The following is an 8,712-nucleotide window of genomic DNA, read 5'->3' on the forward strand; positions in this document are numbered from 1 at the left end:
GAATGTATATTGAGTTATCACATTGATCTATTAACATCAACCATCAACATAACAGAAAACAAATCTCCATCTTCTATACAAGTCAGTTTTTAACATACAGCATACCATACAGTATTTTATATATCCTAGTCAGACTTTAACAGCTATTTTAAGGTTGATGGATGCTCATGTGGTATAGACTACCTAATGTCCACCCCCTCCACACCTCCATCCCCCCTCTAACCCCAACCCCTCGATGCTTCCTCCCTCTCCACTCCCCCCCTCAGGCCCTCCATCTGCAGGGCAGTCTCCCAGCCCTGTGGAGGTAGTAGAGGGGCTGGAGCACTCCGCTCAACACAGAGATACCTTCCAGGACGGGCACCAGGAACTCTTGCAGTTTAGGATCCAGCGTGTACATGAACAAGGACACGATCATTGGGATGTAAACCATCCCTGCAGACATCGTGGTGAACCTAATGATATTGAAAGCCCTCTTCTTCATGTTACTGCTTCCCTCCCTCCCTCTCTCTCCCTCCCCTGGCCCGGGACGTTTCAGAGCCCTGAGGACTGAGAGACAGCAGAACAGCATCACAGAGAACAAGATCAGATACAGGCCCATGTACACACAATTTAGTATTAGAGCACAGTTCATTCTCATTACAAGCACTGAAAACAAACATGAACCAATAATTATCATCCAGACCGGGGCACTGCAGGCCAGCCTGTACCTCAGGGGTTTGTACCCGAGGAAGACCACAGGGTGGACCACTGCCAGGTAGCGCTCCAGGCAGATGCAGGTCTGGAACAGGGGCTGACCAGCACAATGGAGTCCAAACAAAAGATTCTGTAGCCTCCTTATGCAACCTGACTCGAGGTGACGGAGTACAAACACAGGAATGGCTGAGAAACAAAAGATGATCTCAATCACCGTCAGGTTGAGGATGAAGAACTCAGAGGCCAGTGTCCCGTGTACTCCGTTCACTATCAGCCACAGGACGTAGCCATTGGTTGGGAGAGCCAGAAAGAGGTTGATGGCGTGGGCTGAGACTTCAACTTCCATGAGATCAAAGGGATCTAGAGATGGCGAGATGTTAGTTTCGTTGTTCATTTCCTCTCTAATATGGTCTGGAATTCCTGAAAAAAGAGAGCAAGAAAATTAGATTAAATGTTACTTCAGTGTAGTCCACATATATAATCTCAACTGTACTTGTGTTATTCAAAATTATACTTATTCAATAGGACTATGAATGATCTATTTGATCAGTTTTACCAAATCTAGAGACTAGCTTAGATCCTGATGTCCTTGACAACAGAAATATGAACACACCTGAGTGAGCGAGATGGAGTCAGGCTGGTGTTTGGTTATCAAGGTATGGCCAGCTCACACACTCACAGTGAAGTGATGCATGCAGGTAATCTGACATGCAAATTCAGATGTGTTGAGAACAAACATGCAGTGATGGATAATTATGAGGATGGTTAGGATGAGAATGGTGATAATAAAGGTAAAATATTAGAAAAAAAATGTTTAAATAACCAGGCAATTCCTTTCATTTAGATCTATATTTATTGACAGAAAGTAAAATACAACATGAGAGCATTTGAATCAGCGTACAGAAGTGTTACCATTCTAATTTCTTCCTTTTATAATGTGTTCTTAAAGTTCTCTAAGTATGTGTTCTAAAAGCAAATCTTTACAGATTAGATAAAATATTCTTTTGACTTTGACATTGACTTTCAGGACTAACTTAATTGTATTGATTTAAACAAACGTATTTGTAGATCAAGTGGCAGTCTGGTGTTGTCACTTGTGGTGACATCTTCAAAACTCACAAAGATTCCACACAATGACCACATGATAATAACCAACAATAAAACCACAAACACCTGTATGAACACTACTGAATCACATACTACTTTACCAGCTTACTACTTACCATTACTGGCTGAACAATGCTTTATTTTCATTTTATACATTTCTCCAAACTCAGGTAACTGCTCTCAAAACAGTTAACACAGTGATATGAACACTTTGTAACTGTCCCAAACAGATTTTAAATGTTCCTTTATTTCGTACAAATTGCGAATCACATGCAGCATTTGATCAAAGCCCCAAATTCCCAAGTTTTCACAATAGTTCAACCAACTAAACAAAACTTTTGTATATCAGGAAAGAACAATTGCAGCTCTTTTACAGTAAAGGCAGGGTAGGTAATGTTGTTGAGATGCAACTTTTGTCATATGAAGTGTCTATGGAAAACCAATATTATACAAATATTTTCTAAATACCAAAGCAATTACAAAGACAGATTTACAGAGTGATCTTTTGATAACAGCATGGGAACATAGTCATTATCAGTTAATTGTCAAAAAAGCATTTCCTTCTGGACTAACAGATCAACAAACTGTGATCATAATCAATAATCTAAAACCTTCAATCTTGAATTGACATATACAAATTGCCAGGACTCATATTGAGAGTATAAATGGATGTTTATAGTGGCTGGTGATGTGTGTCAACAGAGTCCTGTGATGCAGGGCAGTCTCCCAGCCCTATGGAGGTAGAGGAAGGGCTGCACTAACCCCCCTACTACCATGAAGATCATACCTATAGGTCCAAAGAGAGGCAAGGGGATCATCATGTTAAAGAAAAAAAATGAAAAAAAAAAAATGAAATACATATAAAACTGGGATGTAGGTCATCATCAATGCTGCCATGATGATGAGGATGAAGAAAACGGGAGAACAGAACCCTAGCGCCAACAGCCAGACGACACAACAGCAGGCCATCGAGTACCTCAGGGCAGGGCCGGCTCAAGGTATAAGCGAACTAATCAACTGCTTGGGGCCCCCGTGGCCACCACAGGGCCCCCAAGAGCACATGAAATTACAGTTTTATGTTTTTTTAAATATACATATATTAACAATGCCAAGGGGCCCCCAAATCAGTATTGCTTAAGGCCCCGTAAAGGCTCGGGCCGGCCCTGCCTCAGGGGTTTGTACCTGAGGAAGAGCACAGGGTGGACCACCGCCAGGTTGCGCTCCAGGCATGTGCCTGAGGAAGAGCACAGGGTGGACCACCGCCAGGTAGCGCTCCAGGCATGTGCAACACTGGAACAGGAGACGAGAAGCGTTCATGACACCTGATAATAGTAAAGACATGAAAATGACCCAGCCAGATGAGCCGAGTGTAGCGCCCCCTAGAGGGCTCCACGAGGAAGCAGAAAGAGACCAAGCCACCGGGCGGTGAGGTGGAAGGTTGCGCACAGTGCTAGCATGGACAAACTAAGCATGGAGAGAATCGTATTTAAAGGCACGGCAGCAGTATGATAGACTAGCGGAGGAGGCATGTCACGGTGCTGATTGGATAGAAGTGAGCGGCCAATCGGACACTGGACATGAGAGCAGTTGCTGTACTCATTTCAATAGAGACTTTATTCCACTCAACATAGTCCTTTACAGAAGGCCTTGAAGACAGGGTAGTTTCCCAGCCCTGTGGAGGTGGAGGAGGGGCTGAACAACACCAGTCACCACCAAGAAAGCATAATTGATCACAAGAGCAGATAGAAAATCTGCAATTACCATGGATCTGTTCGCAAATCTTACAACCATAACAGGCAGTTGAGGGACCACAGTACACAATAGGATGATCAGGATGATCTTAAAGGCCTTTTCCTTCATGTCACTGCTTCCTCCCTCCCTCTCTCTCCCTCCCCTGGCCCGGGACGTTTCAGAGCCACGAGGACTGAGAGACAGCAGTACAGCATCACCCCCACAGCCAACATGATCATGGCAGCAAAAAGGAAGACAACTTTTACTGACTTTTGCAGAACCATGGAGGTGGTACACACACCTAAAGTTAACATCCAGACCAGGCCACTGCAGGCCAGCCTGTACCTCAGGGGTCTGTACCTGAGGAAGACCACAGGGTGGACCACCGCCAGGTAGCGCTCTAGGCAGATGCAGGCCTGGAACAGGAGGCGACCAGAGATAAAGAAACCAAAGGAGAAGAAAAACACAAATTCAAGAGACTCAAGAGGTAGGTACAGATTGATGAAGGAGATAAAGCTTAACAGACAGAACAAGATCTTGTTCACGGCCAGGTTGAAAGCAAAGAACTCTGTCGCCATGGTCCCGCCCGCTCCAGTTATAATCAGCCACAGGACGTAGACATTGGTCGGAATACTCAGGATGATGTTGATGATGTTAGAAGAGACAAAAAGGTGGATGAAATATTTGAATTGAGCCGGGACCAGCTGAGTGATAGAGTTAGGGGCCGGAAGCAGAGTGTCGTTCCCTCTGGATGCGTTCATGCTTCCTATTCAACTGGTGCTGTCTGGTAGACGAGGTCTGGTAAGAGAGTGGGAGAGGGACACAAAAGCTAGAATAGGGTCGGTTGAGATACATTTGGAAAATGAAAAAATTGTAAGACAATATGTTACATTGTTAATTAATACAACATGTAATGCTGAATTAGCACTCAATCACATTTTGAAGATACAATTCAAAGTCATTGATTGTACACGTCTGTAGGGTAAATAAATAAAACTGTTTTTTAACTAAAGCTATCTGGAATGCCACCAACCTGGAGTGTCAGAGTGTAGCCTTCTCTTCGAGGTGAGTGCTGACTGTCCTCTGATGGGACTCCAAATACAGACCTTGATATACTTTACATAGCCAAATCACCATCCCATCTCTCATCTGTTTGTGTGTGTGTGTGTGCTTTTGTGCAAATACAGCATAGACAAACAAGACAAGGAAATCAAATCAACATTTATTGACAATAAGTAAAAGACAACATGTGAGCACTTGATTCAGAAACCAAAAATATCATAATCATTCAAAATAGCAGTTGGGAGTTCTTAGGGTGTCCCTTAATCCTGCTATAGATCCCATTAGTCCCATTTTCTAACAGAGCAAGAGCCATCATCATTTTGAAATGAAGCACGCATGGGCTGAGATGGTCCGGTGTCAAAGTACAAGAAAAGTTTTACAGAAGGAAAGGAAAAAGAAAAACTCTGAACTTCAATCATTGACATTCAAAATTATTTGTCTAGTTGAGGCCTTTGATGCAGGGGAGCATCCCGTTCCTGTGAAGGTATATGAGAGGCTGGAGGAAACCTGTGATCACGGTTATAGAGAAACAAACCGACAGACACAAGCCAAACACCTTGCTTGAGAGGACACCTCGCAGGGCTATGGTCAGTACTGAGGGGAGATAGCAACACACCACAGAGAGCGTGATGATGAGGATGATCTTAAAAGCCTTCTTCTTCATGTTACTGCTCCCCTCCTTCTGCCCCTCCCCCGGCCCAGGACCCTTCAGAGCACTGAGGACTGCAACGCAGCAGAACAGCATCACAGCAAAAATGAAGATGCAAAAGATCAAGAGAAATGAGAACCAGATTGACTGTGGAACCATTGAAATTACAACACAGAACCCCAGAACCAGCATCCAGAGCAGCCATGCACAGCCCAGCCTGTACCTCAGGGGTTTGTACCTGGGGAGGGAGGGACAGACAGCATCAGCATGGAACATTGAAGCACCTTGGATCAACACCATTTTGAACATCTCCCTCATATATGGCCATGGGTGATAAGGATGTCTCTATTCTCAGTCATGTTGACATGTCAACTCCCTCTGTGTCATTCATAACATACTTTTTAACATTTTATTATTCTGCCTTTACAAACTTTTTTCCACACACACACAGTCAAGGATATGAAAGAGGAGGAAAGGGGAGAGGAGAACAGAGAAACCTAAAACAGAGTCCTCATCAAGTCTTGCTCCATGGTAGCTTTGTAGACTAGTCAACATTTATTGCGCGTAATAGCCAGGAAATGAAAAAAGGCGCGCAATGACAATAAATAGTCGTTCTGGATAAGAGCGTCTGCTAAATGACTAAATGACTAAATGTAAATAATATTGATTATACCACCAAATACAGATTAAAACTAAAGGAACAAGCCTGGCTTGAACATTTAAGAAGTAGAAAGTAAAGATATTTTTTAAATTGCTACACCCCATCAGACTCTGTACCTGAGGAAGACCACAGGGTGGACCACTGCCAGGTAGCACTCCAGGCAGATGCAAGTCTGGAACAGGGGCCGGCCGGCCCCTAGAAACACAGAGAAAACTTTCATGGCACCCCCCAGAGCCAGGTGTGGGAAGGAGGAGTTCAACAGGCTTAGAACATTGAAGAGACAGACAAGGATGTCCGACACAACCAGATTGAGGGCAAAAAACTCAGAGGAGATGGATGACCCTGATTTGCTGGCTATCAACCACAGGACATAACCATTGGTTGGAAGGCTGACAATTAGGTTGAATGCGTTGGTGACCGTGTAGAGGAGATTGGTGGTCGCAGTCATGTGATTCGAAGAGTTTAACCAGGGAGAGAAAGTAAAGGAGTTCATCTTTCAGGAGGATCTTAGCTTGGAACAGGATGTGTTCTAGGTGTAGTTCACCAGGGGTTGCCCACAGAGCTGAGAGTAGAAACTGATATACTGATAATAGGGTTGTGAGGACTACTAGAGAGAGAGAAGGGAAGGGAGGGAGAGAGATTGGGGAGTAGAAAGCAAGGGAGAGGGATGTACAGGTGAAACAGGTTGAGAAAGAATGAAAGGAGCAGTAACTTTAACAATGAAAATACATTGATTATCAAAAACATCTATTGTAGAGAGCTGTTTGCTAAAACATAAGTTGTCATTGAAACATACACGGATGTCCTGTACAGTACATAGAAGATGATAGTTAGTTTGACAGAATAAGGTTTAGTCTACCTTAAATGTTATCCCCTCCTCTTGATAGCGCAGTGACCCAGTCTATCCAGACTTCTACCTTTGTACATCTACCCAGCTTGCTGTCTCCCCTTCACCGGCCATAAGGAAATGTAGATATATCACTCCTAGAATGGACACTCTATCAGAAGGCCGAGTTCGGAAAGGAATGAGTGCATGTGTGTTCTAGAAACCCTACTTCTAGGTACTCCCACCTCAGAACAGGGCGAATGGATGACATGCAAATCCCTGCAGGCCTGGCTGCACCCTACTCTTCTGCACCTGGATACCATGAGGTCAATAGTTTCCAGTGAACCCAGGAGTCTCTTGGTTTAGTTTATGTTGTGCACTTGGGGAATCACAGATCATGCAAATGCTTTATATTACAGGCACTCATCAGTAACTTGCAAAGACTACTTTGGAGATAGTTTGGATATAGATTCATAGCCTATGCAACCCAGGAACCTTGTGTAGTCTACGCTCAACCTAGCTCCTCATCTGTCCTGTCTGACTGGTTGTGGATTCAATAAAACACACAATACATCAAATTGTAGATTTAACTTTTATTAATCTCAGTTCACCTAAGATCAACTTCATCAATGAACACAATGACAATATATATTTTTAACTCCTAGAGCTGAGCAAGGGTCTTCTGATAAAGGGGAATCTTTGACACCTGTAGCTGTAACCTACACCACAATGCACATCACAACCTGTACCCCATTAACACACAACTAAGCTTGTCTAAATTCAACCTCAGTGGCTAATTCACAATGATTATAAAAAGGTTGGGTAACATAGCTAGGATGTTCCTCAGAAACTTTTGATGCAGGGCAGTCTTCCAGTCCTGTGGAGGTAGAGGAGGGGCTGAACGAAGCCTGTCACCACGGTGATGCTAAAACACACAATTCCAATGTCCGCCAGTACAATGTCCTTGCTTAGTTCAGAAGCTATGATCAGCACTATCCAGGGGAGGTAATATATCATCATAGACACCAGGATAAATAGGATTATCTTAAAGGCCTTCATCTTAATGTCACTGCCCCTATGCCTCTCTTGCTCAACCCCCCCCTCACCTGGCTTAGGCCGTTTCAGAGCTCTGAGAACTGAGAGGCCGAAAAACAAGTTAATGGACAAAAAGAACAGATCTTCAGTCACATACATCCAAAATAGCAAACGTGTATTCTTCCCACAAAGCATTGAGATGCAACAGAATGTGATTATGACTGCCCAGAGCACCACACAGCAGCCCAGCTTGTACCTCAGGGGTTTGTACCTGAGAAACACCACAGGATGGACCACTGCCAGGTAGCGCTCCAGGCAGATGAAGGTCTGAAACAGTGAACGACCCAAGGTTAAAAGACCTGAGGAAAAAGCTACGAAAGAATATAAGCCCAAAGAAGGAACGTAAATATTAACCAAATGTAACACATTGGAGGAGCAGAAGAGGATCTCTGACACGGCCAGGTTGAGAGCGAAGAACTCCAAGGCCATGGTCCCGCCCGCTCCACTCACGATCAGCCACAGGACATAGCCATTGCTGGGGAGACCCACGACGAGATTGATGGAGATAGATATGCCCATAATGTTTTTTGCATAGTCTTCGAGTGAAGAGGGATTTGAGGAATTCATTCCAAAAACTGTTTAAAGAAAGGGATAATAGTGTGTACTGAAACATGAAAACACATGAAACACACACATTATACAGTACATTTGCAAAGTTAGACTCCGTAAGTCACCTTTCTTTACCTATCCGTACTTTACACACCTCACAAAACACCCGAAGGCAAAAGCCCTTCTGTAAGTCGCTTTTGTAAAAAATTAAAATACAAGCATGCAAGAAAAGAATGCCTGTACAGTCTTTATTTCTTCTTCACAACATCTTTAAAATACACACATAACATAACTCCGTACACCATTAAAATCCATTGAAAAACATTTAAATTAATTTAA

The sequence above is a fragment of the Hypomesus transpacificus genome, chromosome 22, assembly GCF_021917145.1.
Source record: "Hypomesus transpacificus isolate Combined female chromosome 22, fHypTra1, whole genome shotgun sequence".
NCBI classification, from domain to species: Eukaryota; Metazoa; Chordata; class Actinopteri; order Osmeriformes; family Osmeridae; genus Hypomesus; species Hypomesus transpacificus.